This window comes from Peromyscus leucopus, chromosome 3, assembly GCF_004664715.2.
Source record: "Peromyscus leucopus breed LL Stock chromosome 3, UCI_PerLeu_2.1, whole genome shotgun sequence".
NCBI classification, from domain to species: domain Eukaryota; kingdom Metazoa; phylum Chordata; class Mammalia; order Rodentia; family Cricetidae; genus Peromyscus; species Peromyscus leucopus.
In genome coordinates this window covers 141,615,398-141,637,861 of record NC_051065.1, presented here as the reverse complement: position 1 = coordinate 141,637,861, position 22,464 = coordinate 141,615,398, and the positions used below count along the sequence as shown (strand labels likewise).

Genomic DNA, 22,464 nt, shown 5'->3' with positions numbered 1-22,464 from the left:
TGTACAAAATATTGGCACAGAGTTGGGCTATTCAACATTCCCTGAGGGAGGACCCTCCATTGAAATCTTTTAACCGGTTGAGAATTATTATAAGTAGGCACTGTAAAAGCAAATCTTTCTCTGTCTTTTTCTTGTAAGGGTATTGAAAAGAAACAGTCTTTTAAATCAATAACTATTAGAGGCCATCCTTTTGGTAACAGAGTAGGCAAAGGCATCCCAGATTGTAGAGAGCCCATTGGCTGAATTACTTTGTTAATTGCTCTAAGGTCTGTTACCATTCTCCATTTACCAGATTTCTTTTTAATAACAAATACAGGAGAATTCCAAGGGCTGGTTGATTCTTAATATGCTGAGCATTTAACTGTTCTTCTACCAGCTCTTCTAAAGCCTGGAGTTTCTCTGTTGTTAAAGGCCATTGTTGGACCCATACAGGCTTGTCTGTTAACCATTTTAAAGGTAGAGCTGTTGGTGTCTTTGGAAGATCATCAGTTTATTGTGCCCTGTTCTTGTATAATATGGATGGCTGGTGACCACTCATTAGAACAATATCTTCTAATATTTCTCTCAGTAACATGTGTTAGTTTATGATTTGTTTCTGAGATTGGAGGGATGTTAATCTGAATATTCCATTGTTGCAACAAGTCTCGACCCCACAGGTTCATAGTTATGTTAGCCACATATGGTTTTAATTTTCCTCTCTGTCCTTCTGGACCTATACATTCGAGCCATCTTGCACTCTGTTTCACCTGAGATAATGTCCCAATTCCTAACAGTTGAACGTTTACCTCCTGAAGAGGCCAAGTTGGATGCCAAAATTCTGGTGCAATTATGGTAACGTCCGCACCTGTGTCTACCAGACCAGACAACAAAACACCATTTATTTTTATCATTAATTTTGGTCTTTGTTCATTAATAGAAGTTTGCCAAAAAATTTTCTTTATGTTTTCTCCTGAATTTGCTATTCTCTCTGTTTCATCATCCTGACCAGCATGATTTATTCCAATAGGCATTTGGTTATTTAATCGCTCAGAGCAGGGATTTCCTCTATGGCTGCAGGAAAGGTTTGAATTGGATTTGCAACCGGGGCCTGCGTGAGGCCCCTCTGGGAGTTTCCCAAAGACTGAGGCAAAGGATTACCCTGTCTGTCCTTTGTTGATCTACATTCGTTGGTCAAGTGTTTTCCCTTACCACACCTTCTGCATACTCCAGAAGGAAGGGGCGTTCTGTTGCCATTGTTCCTTGAAGAAACATTTTTTCTAGGAATGACCTGTCTACAGTCCCTTTTCAAATGTCCTTGCTTTCCACATCCAAAACATCTAACACTCCTCAAACCTTTTGAAATTACTTCTCCTACCCACGTATCATCATGCTCATCAACCTCAACATAATTGTTTCTCTAATCCAATCTTCCATAGGTGCAGATCTTGCCCTTAATGGCTTGATTATTCTTTTGCATGCTGCATTTGCATTCTCAAAGGCCAAAGATTCAATTATTGCCTTACCAGCTTCTGAATCCGAGACCATTCTCTTTACTGCTGAAGCCAGTCTTTGTAAAAAATCTGTAAAAGACTCTTTTGGGCCTTGCATCACCTTTGTAAATGACTCAGATTTTTTTCCTGGTTCCTCAACTCTGTCCCATGCATTCAAGGCTGCCATTCGACATAAAATTAGGGTTTGGACATCATATAAACATTGTGTTTGTACTGAAGCATATTGGCCTTCTCCAATAAGCTGATCCTGGCAAACTTGTATTCCTTTATCCCTCCATTGTTTTTCTATGTTTTTAGCCTCCTCCTTAAACCAGGTCAGAAATTGAAGTCTCTGGCTGGGTTCCAGAACACCTTGTGCAAGGTCCTGCCAGTCCTGTGGTACTATCCTATTATATATTGACCAAGAGTTTAACATTTGCTTTACATATGGGGAATGCATGCCATAAGATACTATTGCCTCCTTAAACCTTTTTAAATCCAACATTTCAATTGGAGCCCAAGTATTTTGTGTAGCCATTTGATCAGGCATCTGCTGTACGGTTACAGGATAAATTAAGGGTGACTGTGTGAAAACAGGCTTTCTTTCTGTAACCTTATGATCCAGACTTGAAACAACTTCACTGTTAGTTTCTTCTGTCTGAATTTTTGCAGGTTTAACAAGTTCTTCTAAAGCTGTTATCCTGGCACTTAAATTGACTATCTTTTTAAATATTAAAATGAGGATTAGCATAGTGATAAGGTGCATAATTCCACCAATACTAATATTATATAGTTGTTTCATTGTCAGACTGCCTAAAATTTCGAACAAAAACCAATTTTCTTCCAATGTACACATAAAACCCATTTTTTTTTAATGTGGAAAAAAATTCTCTTTTAGATAGTTTCCTTTAAAATATCTGATATGTTATGACTTACCAGATCTGCGTAGAACATTAGAAATCCGAGGGGATTTTGAAAACACCCACCTAGTGTCCCAGGTGTAAATCCAAAGAGAAAGAGAGAGAGAGAGAGAGAGAGAGAGAGAGAGAGAGAGAGAGAACAAGAAAGTGTAGCTGGCTAAAGTTTAAATGCAGCCACATGTTCCCTCTTGTGCTGAGTCAAGGCTTGGGTCTGGCTTCCTTAAGCTCTGACCACATGCGTTGGCTTTACAGGCAGGGCCCTGTTCGGCAGGGCAGGTCTGAGTTGTTTGTAGCACCGGCTTTAAGCAAGCAGGATTTAAGCAAGCAGCTCACCGATAGTCCAGCCTGAGGTCAAGCAGACCTAGACCCAGGCTAAGAAGCCGAGCGCTGCCTGCCGCCCCCTGCCCCGCCGGCCGCCGGCCGCCCTTGCGGGGAAAGCGGACCTGCCGCCAAGCCAAGTGGTTTTTAATGGATTCTTGTCACGTTGGGCACCAGATGTAGATGCAACTAACCGTCTTATTAAATAAGAGACACAGAAACAATGTAAAAGAGAAAGCCGAGAGGTCAGAGCTCATAGCTAAAATCTCACCCTTCTGCCTGCGGTGTCCCAGCTTCCTGAAAGAGAGCTACTTCCTGTCTGTATGCCTTTTTTATAGTATTATTGTTCTGCCTTCTCATTGGTTGTAAACCCAAACACGTGACTGCCTCATCACTGTCTGAAGGTACAGCCCCATAGGTCTTAAAGGCATATGTCTCCAATGCTGGCTGTATCCCTGAACACACAGAGATCTATGGGATTAAAGGCGTGTGCCACCACCGCCACACTCTTGCTATGGCTCTAATAGCTCTGACCCCCGGGCAACTTTATTTATTAACATACAATCAAAATCACATTTCGGTACAATTAGATTACCACCACAAAATAACTTTTCCTTTTATGATCTCTGAGAGGTTTGGGGAGCCAGACCAGAGCCATGACAGGTTTCTAAAAGCCCTGCCAGCGACCAGGTCTTAATTTTGGTTTAGGTTCACTAGGACTGGCTGAAGGTGAGCAAGCAGTTCTTGGGAAGACCACAACTCAGGGGCAACCAACCAGCCAGTGCTCCTCAGTCTTCTACTGGCTCAGCAGGAGCCCCTAAGGCTACAGCTAGCTAAAGATAGCTCCCCCAACCTGCAGCTGGAAGGTCCCTAACCACTAGAGCCTCCCACCAGTCAGCCCCCGGACTAATCTTTCCTTCACCAATCGGCACCACATTTAACAAGGACTATGTGGGGTCTAGCCCCTCTATAATTTCCTTCCAGGGTCCAGGAAGAATCTACAACATTCTGATAATTTAATATTTGACAATAAGAAATGAATTTGTACACAAAACTCTTCAGTCCATACACTTTATTCTTTTGAGCCAGTTCTCTCTCTACACAGCTTCCCTTCTGCTCTCATGTGTAGCTCCTTTCTTGCCCAGTTTCTCTCTACATTCATCTGCTGACCCCTCTGTGTCCTGTCTTAGTTCCTTCATCTTACTTCTGCCCCATTTAGTTCTTTCCCATCTTAGCTCTTCTCCCATCTCCTTCTTCCTCATCTTGTTCTTCCTCATCTGGCTCTTCCTCATTTTCCATCTCATTCCTCTAGCTCTCTCTTCTAGCCCTTCAATCTAGTTCCCCCCCATTTCAGTTTGTTCCTCTCCAGTTCTTAACCATCTAGTTCTTCCACTCTTTTCTTTTCTCCGTCTAGTAGTCCTTCTTCGAAAATAAAACTGCCTTTTTATTCCTTTGACCCTTATCTCTCAAAGCTATCTCTGCTTTTGTCATTTCTGGCAAGTGTGCTTGGTTGCTAGGCAACTTGACTAGGCAACTTCTGCCACAGCTAGATGTACCTGTAAGTTGGAACCCTTTAGTTAATTGTTAAGGGTGGATCTAAAACTATAGATAAGACTTTGGAAAGGAGAGTATCGCTATTATTAATGAGGCAATTCCTCATAGTTTATCTGGTAATCAAGAGAGGTTTATTTCTGGGGTAACTTACAGCCAATAAAGGGTCTGTTACAGGATCTGGGAGAGATGAAGTGCAGTCCAGCCTCCAGGACCACGAGGGATCAAGAGAGAGACAAGCACGTATGCACCTCAGGTCTTAAGGGGTCTCCTCTTGGCCACGCCCTAGGGGCAGGTCATAGGCAGGTATGGTAGTTACTTGCTGCTACACTAGGGGTAGTGTTTCAAAGTCAAGGCTGGAACAGCTGCTCACTACAGGAGAAAGTTAAAGCTTAATTAGCACATCCACCAGGCATTCTCAAACAGTCTGGATGTTTAAGTCTGATCTTAGAGAGTACAGAGGTATCTCTGATAAGATACTTTTGTCCATCCGGGGATGGTCCTGGCCGGATGCTGCTAATGACAATAATTACAGAAAGGCCTGAAATTAAGGGTCCCAGCTATGTTACTGCACAGAAGGTTATCTAAACATTCATTTAGTAGAGGGGAAATGGTGCCCAAATGAATGATGGAAAAGCACATGAGAAATTCACAGTAGGAAATAGTTAATAATCAAAAGCCAATATCACCAAGACTCCTTGAGTCTCAGCTTGACCTCTGGAAGTCCCTTGGCTTCTTCCAGGTATTATCTTGCCATAGTCAGCTGAAATCATACTTCATATATTTTTGTGGCTTGCAGCACAGATTAATCCCTCCTCCCTAGAATTCCCCTAACTCCACTTAAAGGGAGATTTTGACCTCCTTTTAGGGTTGCTATTTGCCACCCCAACATGTTGGAAATAATAAATGCTCATGTTGATATCATACATGACTGATGTCTTTCTTGGGGGCTTGTCTTAAACCCTTACATATGGTGCATTAGGTACTGTCTGATAGGCAACAGTGTTGCCCCAGGTTTCAGCTGTGTGCTGCTAGCCCAGATCCTCCAGTTTCTGCCCAGGCCTGGGGAATTTCTTGGAGCCAATTCTGAAATTGGTCTCTATTGTCTTCTTGCTTGGGGACACACAAACAATTTATATTCATCCATGAGCAACATGATGAACATGTATAATGCCTCTCCCTTCTGATCAGTCATTGGTATCTCAGTCTGGTCAATATGGATGTGGACCCCCATCTTAGTTAGTAAGTCTCTTCCCAATAGTGGGTATGGGAATTCAGGGATGACCATAAAAGAGTGGGTTACCTGGCTCCTTCCTATGTCTACTTGTCTACTGATCTTTGAGTAGTCCATGAGTACCAGTTCATTCCTGTAGCCCCTTGTGCCCAGGGTGTTTTTTGAGACATTTTTGCCTAGGGGTTGTTTTAGAATGGAGTGTTGTGCTCCTGTATCCTCTAGAAAATCTATGGGTTTCCCCTCTACCCAAGGGTTACACAAGGCTCAGGGAGGGGCTCCAAGCCCTATCCCCTTCAATCATTAATTTCTTCCAGTTCTAAACCTTCACTTTTGAGCCTTGTCATCCAGGGCATTCATTCTTCCATTGACCCAACTACTTACAGTAGGCACATTGGTCTTTCTGAAAATGAGGCCTATTGCACATTCACTGCTTCAGGCCTTTCTTTCTACATAGTGAGCCTCCAGTGGCCAATGCCTGTCTTCTAACCTCTGGGCCTCTTGATGCAGATAGAAGGGCTTTGGTGAGGCCCTGCATCTGTCTTTCTAAAGCCTTTGTGAGCCCCTTAGTCTGTCTGCCTTTTGAGGTCTCTCTATTATTGAATACTTTCTCAGCAATCACAATGAATTCAGCCAACCTCTTACTTTCAAAACCTTCTAGTCTTGCAACCTGTGGTGGGTATCTAGCTCTGACTGGTTGACAAAAGCCAGACTGATTTCAGACCAATTCTCCAGTGCGTCTGGATCCAAGGGTATATAGGTCTTATAAGCTTCTGTCAGCCTCCCTAGGAATGCTCCTGGTGTCTCTTCAGACCCCTGATATACTTGACTAACTTTGGACAAATTTGTGGGCCACCTCACAGCAGCCCAGAGACGACCTCCCCCATTAGAGTCTGGTGGTAGATTTTCAGCTTTTCCTTACCTTCCTCCTTGTTGAAATCTCAGTGGGGTTATGACATAGGAAGACCAACATTTATGAGGTCTGCATTGGTGGTTTAATCTTCCATCTGGGCCCAGAACCAATTTATGGGCCTCCACTATGATCTGCTCCCTCTCCTCAATAGTAAAGAGGTCCTAGAGCAGTTAGAAACAAACCATGTGAAAAGGACAGAATCCAACAGGTCAATGAGTCTTGCAGGCTTCTCAGAAAACTTAGGATTTTGTAATTGCCAATTATAAAGGTCGCTCTTGGCAAAGGGCTAATGGACCAGATGCTTCCTGATCTCAGCATCAGGTGGGCCCACAGCATGCAACTGAAGGACCATGGTGTCAGTCCCTGCTGGTGGCTCCTGCCTCTGAGAACAAGTGTGCGTGCATGTGGTGTGTGTGTGTGTGTGTGTGTGTGTGTGTGTGTGTGTGTGTGTAGGGGGTGGTCTCGTCCATCCCTTCCCCAGTACCTTCCCAGCTCTTTCATTCTAGGGTGCCTGGGGGTAAGGTGGTGGGGGAGAAAAGAACTCATCCTCCAAATCACCTGGAGAAGGAAGGACAGGGCACAGGATGTGGCCTGCCCTCCTCCTTTAGTTTTCCCAAGAGCACAACCCCATTTCCAATACAAACTTTTTTTTTAAGTGAAGGATCATCAGCTTTTTTTTAAATGAAGAAAACTAACCAGAATTAACATAGCATGGCCAAATCTTATACCCCCTCTGACTTTCTACAACTTACTATACACCCTCAGGTTCCTATCTCTGCTCGTCTGGTTCAGCCAGACATTCTTACTTTAGACAACTTCTGCTTTCCTTTTTATTTTCTTCATTTTCCAGTTTCCTGCCTTCTCTCTTATTTCCCAGACAATGTGAAAACTTTTATCAAAGTCCTTCTTATGGTTTCCTTCAGTAGTCTATAATATTGTATGGCTATAATTTAAACAAGAGCAGATACATACATATACCATAACAAAAATAACTCTAACTTTACATCAACACATAGAATCCTGTACCAACATGAAATATATAAGACTAGCAGTAGTTTTTTTTGTTACCCTAACCAATGATAATTTGTAACCAACCTCTCTAACTGATAACAAATATTTATAATTCACTGGATCCAAATGAACAAAAACGATATATTTTTCTGTGTAGACAAAAGCACAATTTTTCTTAGGCAGTGTCAGGACAGAAAGAGGTTAAGGGGAAGTAACCAACACAAAGAGCTTTGGTCCACAGTGAAGAATTTCATTCAGGAAGGAAGGGAGGGGGGACTGCAGCAGCTACATGGACAGCCTGTGGGCACAGAGTGCCTACTTGGCAGTCAGTATCCTGCAAAAACGATCGCCAGCTTCCCCAGCTGCTGCAACAATCAACCCCAGTTTCTTTATCCGATGTCTGAAGTCCTGCCCCAGTATGCTGCTGCTTGCCAGCTGTCATGACATACATGGCCACTGCAGCTTAGCAAACACAGGAAGTGACTCAAGTGCTATATAGTAAGCAGTCAAAAAACATAAGGAGGCAACGGAGACCACAATACCACAATCTACCGGTACAGTGCACCAAACAAAAAAAAAAAAAAAGAAAAAAGAAAGAAAGAAAGAAAGAAAGAAAGAAAGAAAGAAAGAAAGAAAGGAAGAAAGAAAAGAAACCAGAAATGGGCATGTCTCCCTGGGGAGTTCCATTTTGTAATAGAAGCAACCTGTGTTCTAGTTCAACCAAAGGGACCCTCTGTCCCTGTTCAAAGGCACCCAGTCGTCCCTCTCAAGTGAGTCCAGGAGGTCTCCCAGCCCACATGGCAGAGGTGCCTCTAGGGCGACCACCAGGCAAACTTCAGCCTCCAGACTCAGTTACCTCAAGCTTCCTAGAGAAAGAAACACAGAACAAGGAACAGAAACACAGAACAGTCAGACAATCAGAACAATGACAGACCAAGACAAAAAGTACTCACATTTACACTTACCAGCTGGCCAGGTTTTCAACACTCAAGGTGTCAGGGATCTTGGAGGGGGTTCCTGGCCAATGCACCATATGTTAGGGTCTGAGAGAAGCCACCAAGAATAAGCATCAGTCACATATGCAATCAGCAAGAACATTTATTATTTCCAACATGTTGGGGTGGCAAATAGTGACCCCGAAGGGAGGTCGAAATGACCTTAAAGAATCAAGTGGCAGCAGGAAGGCCAGGGTTCTCTGATAACAATGCAGCAAATAGTCCTGAACTGTCACTTCTGGCAGATGAAGTAATCACCGTGTTCAGTGTTGTTGTTGAAATGGATTCAGACTGGCTAATGTGGAAGAGAGGAATCAGAAAGGCAAGGTGCCAACTACCTACTTAGAACTTCTCAATGAAATAAGGAGACTATGAAAGATTGGCTATCATGCCACCATATTTATAGACAGTAACTCTAAAGCATGTTTAAATATCTAATGTCATAAGGGACTGAAAAAAAATTGCAAGCCATCAGAAACTGGCGATGCAGACAATAACATTTTTTGGTTAATACTTCATTACAGAATTTCTGTTAGAGATTTCATGACAAGAATGTTTTCTTACACAATTCTCTTTCTACTGAGGGTTCACTAACAAGCAACTTCTATTTTTGAGCCCTAATTTATAAACAAAAGGATTTTTTTCTACTGAATTTTTCATTTATGGCAAGCTTTTTCTTTTATGCAAAATAAATTTACTGTGCATGAAAAAATATGTTAGCATCCAAGAGAAGCCCCCAAGAAAGACCATCAGTCATGTACACAATCAGCAAGAACATTTAGTATATCCAACATGATGGGGTGGCAAATAGTGACCCCAAAGGAAGGTTGAAAGCTCTTTTTAAGCAGAGGTAGGGGGATTCCAGGGAGGAGGGATTAATCTGGTGCTGATTGGTGGAGGAAAGATTAGTCAGGGGACTGATTGGTTGGAGGCTGTAGTGGTTAGGAACCTTCCAGCTGCAGGGTAGGGAAAGCTATCTTTAGCTAGCAGAAGGCTGGGGCGCGGGGATTCCTGCTGAGCCGGCAGAAGGCTGTGGAACACTGGCTGGTTGGTTGCCCCTGAGTTGTGGTCTTCCCAGGAACTGCTTGCTCAGCTTCAGCCAGTTCCAGTAAACCTAAACCAAAATTAAGTCCTGGTCCTTGGCAGGGCTTTTAGAAACCTGTTAGGGCTCTGGTCTGGCTCCCCAGTCCTCTCAGTCTCTATGTGTGCAGAGTGATTTCTTACTGGGAAGGCACTTTAATTCTACAACACTGCTGCCTTTCTCATGGAAGTGGGTTCTCACTGCTTCTTTGGGGAGCACATGCTTTGCTCTTCTCTTTGTCATGACCAGCGCAGTTTGATACTCTCATCCAAAGTTGATGCCATTGCCTTGTCTCTGGGCTCTCATAATACAGAATCGTGAATGAATATTATCCTCTTCTCTTATAGATTACCCAGTCTAAGGGGAGAGAGAGAGAGAGAGAGAGAGAGAGAGAGAGAGAGAGAGAGAGAGAGAGAGAGAGACAGAGACAGACAGAGACAGAGACAGAGAGACAGAGAGAATGAGTTAGAAACTTTGGAAGGAAAAGTCTTTCAGTCTTTTCATCTTCCACAAGAATGGACATTTTTTTTGTGGCCCCAAATCAGAAGGGGCTAAAAATTATACTGCTATAACATGGCCTTTGCAATCCAATTTTCTTTAATTCCATATATGATTGCTTTTATGTATGTGTGCATGAAAGAATACATGAGGGGGGATATTGAAGGTTTTGAGTGCTAAAAATAAAAATTTTAATGTTAATCTTACAAATAGAATTCAGTAGCTAAAACATTTACTGTCCATGTATGAAAGATACTAAATTTTAAAAGTTACTTCTTCAGAATTCTCATTTATTTGATATAGGATGAATTATTGATGTCTGAATTTTTTGAAATAATAAATATCTGACAGGTTAAAAGGAGAAACTGTTTTTTAGGACTTGAGTCTTCTTAGAAATTAAATTGGTTGAATATTTGGTGAGTCTTATGCAAAGATCACAAATAGAAAAAGTTCCATGGTGATGTGTTAAGTACTGAAGATTTAGTGAATATGCATGGGCCAATACATGTCTCCATTGCTCACTCTTCTGTCTTAGTTCCTTCTCCTGCTACTGTGATAAAACATTCTGACAAAATCAACTTAATGGAGAAAAGGTTTATTTTTAACACATATTTCAGGTATAGTTCATTCTGTGGGGAAGTCAAGACAGCAGTAGTGTGAGGCAGTTGGTCATATAACACCCACTATCAAGGAGCAGAGAGTGACAAATGCAAGAAGGTCTTCCCCGCCCTCATTCTACTTACACAGTCCAAGATCTCAAACAGGAAATAGATATCACTCACCCAGTGGCTGAGTCTACCTACCTCAATTAACCTTTACATTCTCCAAGCGTATGTTGCTTAACAACCCTGGTAAACATGTAGTAGGGCTTTTGAAATACATGGTAGGTGACCCACTCAAAAATACTTTTATCTCTGAGATAAAGATTATGTGCCAGGTTCTGAAGATAGATATACATATGATTTCAGCTGAATTTGTAGACTGGAGCCAAATGCATTCAAGATCAAGCTTGATTCGTCTGAAATCAAAGAGGCCACAAAGATTGAATGAGAAATAAATCTTTATATTTTAAAGGTTACTACAATCTTGTGATTTTTATTATAGAACTTAATGATTGGGTTTAGACATAATTTATATAATTTGTGAAATTAATTTTGAATATATAGTTCCTATTTGGATGTCAAAATAAAAAGAGACATTTTAAGATATTTCATTTAAAAGAATATGAAACCTTAAATTATCCATATTTTAAATAAACTATAATCCCTTAATCATCATTAAATTACTAAAACACATGCCCATCTTCTGAATAACAAGATGCTTGACCCAGGCAAATCATTTTTATCATTCATTTAAATTCTTATTTATTATTTAAAATATTTTTCCAATCAAACTATTTTTCTAAGCACTATAGTCATAACAGAAAGGAAGAGACATAGAGTTCATTTAAACAATTCAACTTTTAAAGTATTCTAAATACACTGGTGGTAAGCACGGAATTGTAAAATAGACCTAACCACATTAATTATTAATGAAAATATCTGAGGCTTAAGAGATGGCTCAGTGCTTAAGAACACTTTTTTCTTTTTTTGCAAAGGACCTAGGTTCAGTTTTCAGTACCCATGTCAGGCTCCTAGCAATAAGTAGCCTATAACTCTAATTCCAGGGTATCTAACATCCTCATCTGGCTTCTTTGAGATGTTTCTTTGGTCTCTTCATGTGAACTCTGAAATTAATAGACACATATATGTGTCTCTGGAAGAAAATTAATGCAACAAATTGGTGCCCAAACAGAGACCCAACAGAACCTGAATGAGTGGTAGAATACCCCACTGTGTGGATAATAAAACAAAGCTGAGGTTGAACTGTCCAAGAGTAGGGTGTCTGTGAAGACAATTCCAAAATGGTCATCTTTCCCTTTGAGGAATGGAATGATATGATTCCTTGCTGTAGTGGCCGTTAGACAGGGAAAAGGATCTGCAGGAGACACCTCCATATTTGCTTCTGATTTGGCAAGGAAAATGGATGAGAAGATGAGGGTCACAGTGGATATGAGAGAAAAGAATATTTCCGGATCACTTAAAAGCTGATGTAACAAGGTTTTGGTTGAGCTTGAGTTCCTATGGATAAACTCAACAGAAAGCCAAATGTTATTTATGCTTGTGGGCCTAACAGACTTCAAAGCCTGAACAACTATTTCTTAAAGGACAATGAGTGCATATAGCCCCCACTACAGCTATTGCTGTGAAGGAAGATTTTGTTGGCTGGGAAGCATCTTAGCCATTTCTTTAATGGCATGCCCAAGGTTGCCTACAGGTAAGGACTGTGTAGATACCCACAGGTCCAGTTTTGACTTTATTGGTCTTCTATAATGATCAGATCATTGTTTCAGGGTGGATACCAGGTCCAGGTGTGCCTTGGATTCTTATGTCAGTAGAATTAGAGACAATGGACAGCAGTGTATAACTATGGTATAGAGTGGTTCAGATGGAAAGGTAGTTGTTCCCTGCACTCCCAGTACACTTTATTCCTTTTTCTCAAGCAGGAAAATATGTTGGGGATGAAGATGTTGTCAAGAAGCATCCTGCATATCACTTTTGGTAAATTTTACCTGAGTGTGAAAAATGAAGCCAGATGACTCAAGGACAATGACACTGCATTACTGAGAACTAAATGCCATAACACTTCCACCCATGTTGCTATACCCAACATTACTCCATTTTTAAATGCAAAATTGCTCTAAGAGGTAGTATATTTTCATGCTAAGTTTGAATTTTAGAAAGTTCTGTTTTGTCTTTGTTTCTCCATCAATTCTGGATCCCAAGCCCATTTGGTTCTGCTTTGGAATGGAGATCAGTGGTTGAGTATTTTAAAGATTTAGAAAAACGTCTTTATGAAACTATCCACACATGTAGAGGATCAAGGACAGAAAATTAATCTTTACAAGAACAAGGCCCAGACAGTAGAAATTCTTGGGAGTCTCATGGTTGGGTCAAATTCAAATGATGCTTGACAAGACAGTTGAGAAAAATACTACAACAACCTATACCTATGAAAATAAAAACATCAGTTAATAAGTTTAAACTGGAGAGATGGTGCACAGGGCTGCTTAGAAACATAGGGTTCTGGAATGGCAATTCCAGTGAAGCAGAATTACCTCCCTTAGCATTATTGGCCAGGGATCCCTGTGAGGATTGATACATTATATAGGTTATTGTGACAGAAATTGGCTACATATAAGAACTAGATGATAATCTCATATTTCTGCAGACCCCACATGCTTTAGTGGTGGGGCAAATTAAAAACAAGATGGTATGCCCTTTGATTCAATAGTGGCATGTGTGATATAGATGTTACAAACTGTGTTTAAAATTGGTTTTAAGGCACTCCTCAGGAGACAATCCATGTTGTGTACTGGAAGAAAGTATAAAAATGATGGCTGGGGAATAATTAATCCCAATGAAGTAGCTGTAACATAAATCCTAAGAGGTCTTGTTAATAAAAAACAAACCCAGGAGCCAGGTATTGGGGTGAACACAGAAAGATCAGAGAAGCAGAACAAGCCAGAGCTAATCTCACCTCTCACCAACTTCTCAGCTGATCCTGTTTCCTCAAACTGGAAGCCTGAGAGTCCTCATCTGAATGGATCTCAGCTGAACCGCTGCTAAAAAGCCTAAAAGCTTAAAAGCCTCTAGTTCCTGGTCCTCATGCCTTATATACCCTTCTGCTTCCTGCCATCACTTCCTGGGATTAAAGGCGTGTGTCTTTCCCAAGCAAGACATGAGATCTCAAGTGCTGGGATTAAAGGTGTGTGTCACCACGCCTGTTTCCAATGTGGCCTTGAACTCACAGAGATCCGGATGGATCTCTGTCTCCAGAATCCTAGGATTAAGGGTATGTGCCATCACTGTCTGGCCTCTATGTCTAATCTAGTGGCTGCTCTGTTCTGGACCTCAGATAAGTTTTATTAGGCTACACATTATATTGGGGGACACAATATATCATACCATAGGTAGCTACTTGTATGGTTTGCCAAATGGGTGTGGTTTGCTTATAAAACTGTTTTTAAATACTTTTGCTTATGACCATTGATTACTTCTTTGGCTACAGTGATAGGAAAATTATCTGTATAGTTATCGACAGAGACTCAACTAGTTACACTGCTGGGAATAAGTATCCATTGTTGTCATATATATTGTGGCTGAACTACAGTGGCAGAGGATCCAAAAAGTAATCAAAATTCCATATTGTCCTCCAGGCAAAACAGATGCCACCTTTGTGAGATTAGCTGTGTCTACTTTCAGGTGTCTAAGAACCTGACACAACTGGGCTTATGATAATATTTCCTCATGGAAAGGGATGGGTTGGAGAGGGTTATTGTTCCTCACCTGAGTTTCCTGTCATTTGTATGCAATTATGTCCTAATTACCTATGGCCTTCAGTTTCAGAAGGTGATACAATATGTAGGCTGTGGAAAGTGAGTTGTGGGGTGCTGTATCCATGTAGTTGTGGAGAAGCCATCACCCACCATGGCTGAAGACTTTGCAATGTGACTGCTTGGGAGTTGCTCACACTCTAACTCCTCACCCTTGCATTATAAGTAAGTCTAAAAAACTCATGGGTTTCCCAGGGAGGAACTGAGGTAGAACTGCAATTATTTTGTGTATACTATACTTTGGTAATTGCTTCTGAAAGGAATTAATAACTACAACAGATAATTCACTTTAAGATGTACACAACCATAAATCTACTTCCAGGTTATTAAATGCTACATTACCTGGCAGACTCCAAGTGTAGGTGTTTTAGTTGGTGAGTTTACCCTTACAAAGGTATGTATGTAAAGCTGTGCAGTCATCTGTTGTGAGGCCAGAAACTGACAGCATGACACAGTTATGTTCAACATGCTCTGTTATCCTGCAATGGTGGAAACACAAAATTCAGATATGCTCTATGTGAATAATCTACTAAATGAACGAATCCCATAAGTAAGTGCAAAAGAAGGATCCCATGCAAGGTGGCACTGGCATTTTCACTAGCAGTGTGGTAAGCACTGATTATTATGAAAGCCAAGTAGCCCTTTCTTCAGTATCACATGAGCAGGTCACAAAGGTCAGCATCATTCTGCCTGTTCATAATTCAACTTCATTTACTAATAACACTCTTCTGAGAGCTTGTTTGTATGTTTTTTCTTGTTTATTACATCATTCATGAAAACTTACTTTGGTTTGAAAGTTGAGTCTTTTTTCCAAACCCAGAGTTGAACTCTGCTCTTCCTAAATACTCTAGTCCATGAGACCAGTGAGAGCAATTGCAGAAAGACTTACCAGAGAAACACAGAATTTTCATCAGTATGAAGACTCTCATGATTTTTTAAATATGTTGGTGTATTATGTCATGGTACATTTGTTGTCTAATACAAATCACAGTATTAAAGTTGAGAATACTTCTTACATTGCCAAAACATTCACATATGTGTTTAATTTTGATCTAGAGTTAACTTTGGAATGTTTATAGTTAGAAGTTTCATTCTTCCCTTAATGGGGGAATTTGACAATTGATTTATGTAATTTAATAGTCATTCATTCTAACAACATAAAAGATACTTACTATGCAAGAAATCTCTGGATGCTGTGCCTAAATTAATCTATTTTTCTACCATTCCTTAGAATTTGGTTATAGAAGAAAATTAATGGGTTGTGATTGAAGAAATGTTACAAAGCACATAAACATTTTGTTTTCTGGTATTGCATTATTCTTTAGCTAAGTCCATGCTGTTGTCTGTCAGCATTCTGATGAGTTACAATGAGATAGTATTAATGTTTCTCTTGGTTACTGTGGTAAACAAGGATAAACTTGGAAAATAATAATGGAAGGCACAGCAATAAATAGTGAAGGCTAGAAAGAAAAAGTTGAAAGAGTTTGGACCTGAAGATGAGGGATGATAGAGAGGCAGGGCATTCCCTGTCCCTCATATGACAGAAGAAAATGACCTTACATGCTTTTTCTGAGCACCCAGTCTACAATAGATGCATACCTCCTTTGTGTGGAAGGGAGTCTCAACAGCAACAATGGGCAAGACTAAAAGTGCTAGACTATGCTATCTGTTATCACAGGCGAGTGACTTCTTAGAAGAACTGGTAAGCATGGTTAGCCACAGGGAGTGGGATTTTTCTCAATAAAGGACACCAGGGCAGGGCTTTGCATTGGAGTCTCATGAGTACATATAAATGTTCTGTGTAGGAAAACTCTGTACCTGAGAGCATGAATGTCACTGCTTCCACCCAGGGACACAGTTTTCACAATGCATTCACGTAATAATGCAGTGATAGAAAGCTGCAGATATCAGTGCAGTAACATGGGCTCAAATACTACTATAGAAGCAAAGGTAGCAACCTAAAAGTGCATGCAGGCTGATTCCACTCATATGTTGCTCATTGGCAAAAATAATTTATGAAAGCAAAAGTCAGGAAAATTGATTTGGGCAGGAAGACCTGATGAGAGTGTGCAGAGGGGAGGGAAATTGAAGAAATGAAAACATCTTCCTAGTGATCTAACTATAAAGACCTCCTCCTAGTCACTTTCTGATCAATCTGAACCATTAGTAAATGTATGCATTTGTTTGTTTACAGTAATTCTAACTGGCAAAGTTTATTTCAGACTAAAAGCACTTGTATTTGAATGATTTTCAAAACAAAAAATGCAAAAATAACCAGAAATAATTACTTACTACACATATACAATGCAAATAAAATATTGTAAAATAAAACAACAAAATATTATGCAGCTATAATAAAACAAAACATGAGAATACAAGTATGTAAGTATATTCTTATATAAGATTATAAATAAAAGAAGAGGATGGAGCAGGTGGCCATGCCTTTAATCTCAGTACTCAGGAGTCAGAGGAAGGCTAATCTCTATGAGTTTGAGGCCAGCCTGGTCTATAGATGAATTCTAGGGCAGCCAAAGCTGCACAGAGAAACCCTGTCTCCAAAATCAGAAAACAAGCAATTGAAACAAGAATATAAATGATGTCTACAAATATCACGTTGACACAAAGAAAGGTCAAGCAATGATTGACACATGTTTGTTCTTACCTATTCCTCTTCACTATCTATGTAAAGTAGAGTAGAGTTTTTGGAAGTGCAAAACACTAGACTGTCATTCCAAGTTTTTTCTCTACACTAGTGTAATAACAATTGTGGCAATATGATATCTACTCCTTTTGACAATGACCACAAGGGTGTGCTGAAGAAAGATTATTATCTGAAAGCAGTATAAAAATTAATTTACATGTTTGCATAGTTTTGAACATCCATGTATAAAATATAGCTATGCACCCCAGATGCTAGTCTATAGAAAACAAAATACATGCTCAAACCCACTCAAGCACAGTATCTACCTCTGACCCACAGTTTGTGTCCACATAAAGCACATGAACCAAAATCAAATTCTCTCCCCACAAATTTCTTCAAAAACACTGAACATAACCTTTATTCTAGAAGACAAAATTCATTTCTGATGCATCATAGTTTGCCAACAAGAAACAAGCCAATTATCAAAACTGTTGAATAATTATTTTACATGATTATTTCTTAATTCATGACAAAAGGGATTATCATCCTTTAATGTATATTTATGAGAATTTAGTGTTCATGTGTCTCGATTATTCTGTCCTAGAAATATATTACTATCTTTACATGGCTTAGTTAGGCACAAAATATAATGCGTACAAGCATCAGAACTTTGACAAGCGAGGTATACCTTTCAGACTTGTAATCAGGAAGGAGTGGACCTGCTCCTTTGCTTCAATATTTGGAGAGTTAAAGTGATTCTTAATAAACTTGACATCTAAAATAATCATAACAATTTTAGTCCCTTGGTTTAAAATTTATGTACTATTTAAATTAGAATAATACAGAATGTAATTGCAATTTCTTCTTTTTTTTCTCTTTATTTATTTATTTATTTTTTATTTTTTTATTTTACAACACCATTCAGTTCAACATAATAGGCACAGATTCCCCTGTTCTCCCCCTCTCGCCCCCCTCCCCCTCCCCCAGCCCACCCCCCATTCCCACCTCCTCCAGATCAAGGTCTCCCCCGAGGACCGGGATCGACCTGGTAGACTCAGTCCAGGCAGGTCCATTCCCCCCTCCCAGACCGAGCCAAGTGTCCCTGCATAAGTCCCAGGATTCAAACAGCCAACTCATGCAACGAGCCCAGGACCCGGCACCAACGCACAGCTGCCTCCCAAACAGATCAAGCCAAATGACTGTCTCACTCATTCAGGGATCCACCAGACACCCTGATAGTTGTGCCATAAACCCCATCCAAGGACTGAGGAATCTGGATGCAGACATCCACGGCTGGGCCCCTGGTGGAGCACTGGGAGTCTAATTAGTGAGAAAGAAGAGGGTTTATATGAGCGAGAATTGTTGAAGCCAAGGTTGGATAAAGCACAGGGACAAATAACCAAATGAATGGAAGCACAGGATCTATGAACCAAAGGCTGAGGGGCCCCCAACTGGAGCAATTGCAATTTCTATATTATGAAAATATGGTGAAAACTTTGGAGAAAATTAATTCAACAAAATCCTAAAGTTCAGCATCTTCACAGTACAACCCACTGGGGGGGGGACTTTCAAAACTTAATTTGTTTTTCTCAGTAAAGTATTCTAAAGTGCGCTGTTGAAACATAAAGCCACAATCAGTATACTTAAAAGCAAACATATTATAATACCCTGTTATTTAAAACTTTGACAAAATTAGAACAACCATTCCACATTTAATCCACATATGTACTTGAAAGTAAAAGCTATTTTCTTTACTAGGAAGGAGCATTGAAAGATGCTTTGTTATTAAAGAGGAAAGCTCCCTTATAATCTCTCAAAATCATGCTTACATGGAGAGACAACTCTGGTTGTTATCACCAAGGCGACCAATAAGGCAAAACAGGTGATGTCCAGGATCCCAGAGATGAGCTTCTCTGGAGGTGATGAAAAATTTACAGAGATAAATGGAAGTGATGAGAGAGAAAATGGACACAGATGTTCACAGGGCTTACACAGAAGGGAACTCAGAGAATCAGAAGAACACAGCCCCCAGGCCCTCCTCTATGCTGTAATTGGTCTGTAGACAATATCATTGCATTTTCAGTGAACACAATGGTCATACATTCTTACAACAATATCTGAATGAAAACTGTGCTCACATCTTAAATTATAACACCATGGGCCAAGTTAAGGTTTCCTTTCCTCCCAGGAAGAAGCCCATTCCCGACTGCATGCCAGCCGGCACCCCAGAGCAGTTACACTGAAAGGTCCATCCAGTGCCTTACTTTTGCAGTGGCAGTGCCTGCTGATCTCGACATGCTTCTGGGAAGCATTTTGAAGGCTGAACTCCATCAGCTGATTTCCTGATGGGTTACTGAAATGGAGCTGTGAGTGGCCTTGGGTTTCCCTTGCTGCTTCCCTGGGTCCTGAGGCATTTTCAGTTCTGAGCAGATGACTCACAACTCTCTCTGCAGCCCAGTGACATGTGCTATAGTGATTCAACTTAAGAAGCTACACATCCTGATGCAGTCATGAAAGGAGGAGCCTGGAGAACTGGAGCTTTTGCACAGTTGAAATATCTGATTTTACCTTGGACTTTGAGCTCATGTGTTATAGTTAAAAAAAAATAAAATAAAATCTAGAATTCATTCTGGCTTTGAGCCTTGTAACACATGACTGTTAAATAGTTATTAGTATTAGGAATCTAATAGCTTTGGTGATTCTTCTAAAACCTAAGTTCAGGTATATATAATATAAAGCATGTAAGGCAGTTAACACCCAGCATGGCATGTCAAGCTCTCAATTTGTGCTCTCTGGGATCAATCAATATGTTGTTATCTAAAGATACACAGAGCACAAATTGGAACACTTAGAATCCCCACATCATCATCAGGTCTCTGGAGGCTGTAGGTTTAATTATATTGATAAAGAAATACAAACACAAGTGGGTGACTGACTCTCCACAGACACCAAGGACAGAACCTTGAGACAATCCTCCAGTGTGTCCCACGCACTTGGATTTATCCAAGGTGTTTAGAGGATCCACATCCCAGTTTGATTCCCTGCAGCAGAGCTGTGCCTCAGTTGTTCCACATGAGCATGTGCAGGGTCCCCTCGACTGACTGGGCTGGTGGAGACAAGGGAGCAGTGACAAGCTCCCTCTGCTGCCAGAAAGCCAGGTCTCCTGCATGAGGGTGGAGTTCACAGGAGGCCTGTGGGAGCTGAGCACCAAAAGGTGAAAGTCAGTCACAGAAATCCAGGACAAGGATGACAGTGAACTGAGCAGGCTGCGCAGTGAGGCTCAGAGTGAGTCAGGAGTGGAAAAGGAGATTTCTCACTAAGGTGTCGCTGACGGTTGAACAGGAAATTCTCATACTTGAATGATTTTGAAATCAGTTTTTCTCATCACACCTTAACAATGTAGGTCACTTTGGGTTCTTGTTGAAAGGACATAGTGGTCAACTAAGTGTGTTGTGTGGTGTGTCATTTTCTGAGTATCTCACAAGAATGCTATGTGTTCTAGAAAGGTGAGAAAATTAATCACCAAGCTTCCACTTACAGGAGTTTCTTAGAGGGTTTTTCTTTTCTACTGAAAGAGACTTTTTCATATAATATATTCTGATTACAGCTTCCCCTCCCTCTACACCTTCCAATTCCTCCACATCTCCCCTCCCATCTGAATACAAGTGGCATAGCATGTGCCCAGTATGTGGGAGAATTTCTAGCAAAACAACAAACAAAACAAACCAACAGCAATGAAGATATTCCCATCAATGATGAATCATGTATAACTTTCATCCCACTGATGACACTACAGATGATACATTTTGCCTATTTTCTCTAATCTGTTTACACAAACATGAGAACGTGCAATGACACATTCCTAAGAATGTCATTGTTATTCATTGAGTAACTAATTGTGGAGTTCTCTGCAATCACCACAGCCAGCAGGTTAATGGTCTGAGGGAAACAAGAAGGAAATTCAGCTCAACATGGCTCAACATGACTCAGTAGCCAATGTTGGTTCAAACTTCTAGAGTTTGATCTTGAGTAGTTTTAGGCATATTCAATAGCAACACAACTTTGAAAAAAATACTTCCTGATGGTAATTAACTCAATCCCAAGTGCACAGCAAATCTTAAGACATCTTCCCACTGGGTTGTCTTGTCAAACCTCGATATGAGAGCTTTTGCTTTTTATTATATATTGTTTTGTCCTGTTTGTCTGTTGTCTCTTGGATGCCTGCTCTTTTCTGAAGAGAAAATAGATGGGTAGCGGATCTGTGGGAGAGAGGAGGTTGGGGCCAGAGCTAAGAGAAGTGGAGGGAAGGGAAACTGTGGTTAGGATGTACTATATAAGAGAAGAATCCATTTTCAATTAAAAAAAAAAGAGAGACATGACTATATCTAAATTCTTTGTAAAGTACAAGTGACATCTTTCAATAAAAATAGGTTCTATAGATTAATTTAGAAAAGAGGTTCAAGATAAAAATCAAGGAGGATCCAGTGTAGCTTTGGCCACACAGACACTGAGAAAGTCTATTAGCCACCTCTGATCCCAGCCTTCTGGATGGAAAACAGTTTATCACTTTGAAGAAAATACTTTGTGAGTTTAAAGTTCCTGGTTCTCCTAGTGCTTATCTGTGATCACAAGGATCTACATGCTTCCTACAATAAATCTATCTAAATTTCTATTAATTATACTTTATTTTTATAAATGGAATCTTATTTTAAGTGTTCCATATGCGTACTCTATATATGTTTAATTAATTTCTCTTACATATTAGTACACTTAAGATTTAAAGCTGTCAAATAATGTAAACCATGACATATTCATTAATGTTCCTTTTCCTTGTTTGATATAGTTATATCTATTACCAGTATAGACATTGACTTGAAGTTTTAAATCATATAATCATATATATATATATTATATATATATTATAGAGATTGCATTTTTATTATATACCATAATATGAGTTTTCACTTTTCTGGCATGTAGCTCTATGAAATCTATGTTCAGACAATGATATAACAAAAATATAAAAACCAAGCAAATGATTTAGTATAGCAAGAATAGTTAGATTTTATCTTTTTAAATATATAGAAAATTATTTTTTAAATTGTATTAAAATGATAGTTGCATTTTTTTCAAATTGTCCATCTTTCAGGATAGTCCTGTTAAAATAACTCTCCTTTGGCTCTTATTAGGGGGATGCTGACACTTAAAGATGAATAATTTAGAAGTAACAAAGACTTAAATGCATGTTTCACTATGATGGCAAAATTAGTTCATTTTTCAGGAACTAGCAAAAATACAGTCCCCACTTGACTACGACTAATGGAAACATTTGAAATTCTTCTAAAGATAAATGCTTCTTCCTGTGAGTGACAGTCTTTGAAATACAAAAAGGAAGAGTAGA

The 22,464-nt window shown here is 40.0% G+C and overlaps 1 long non-coding RNA gene across 1 annotated transcript; it reads right to left on the bottom strand.

Moving 5' to 3' along the window:
• Nucleotides 1–8,892: 8,892 nt before the first annotated feature.
• On the bottom strand, nt 8,893–15,280 carry LOC114701458. Its single transcript, XR_005091167.1, has 3 exons — nt 14,765–15,280; nt 10,791–11,005; nt 8,893–9,846 (listed from the first exon to the last, which is right to left on the bottom strand). It is a non-coding gene; the product is annotated as an uncharacterized LOC114701458 (long non-coding RNA).
• Between the last annotated feature and the right edge of the window lie 7,184 nt (nt 15,281–22,464).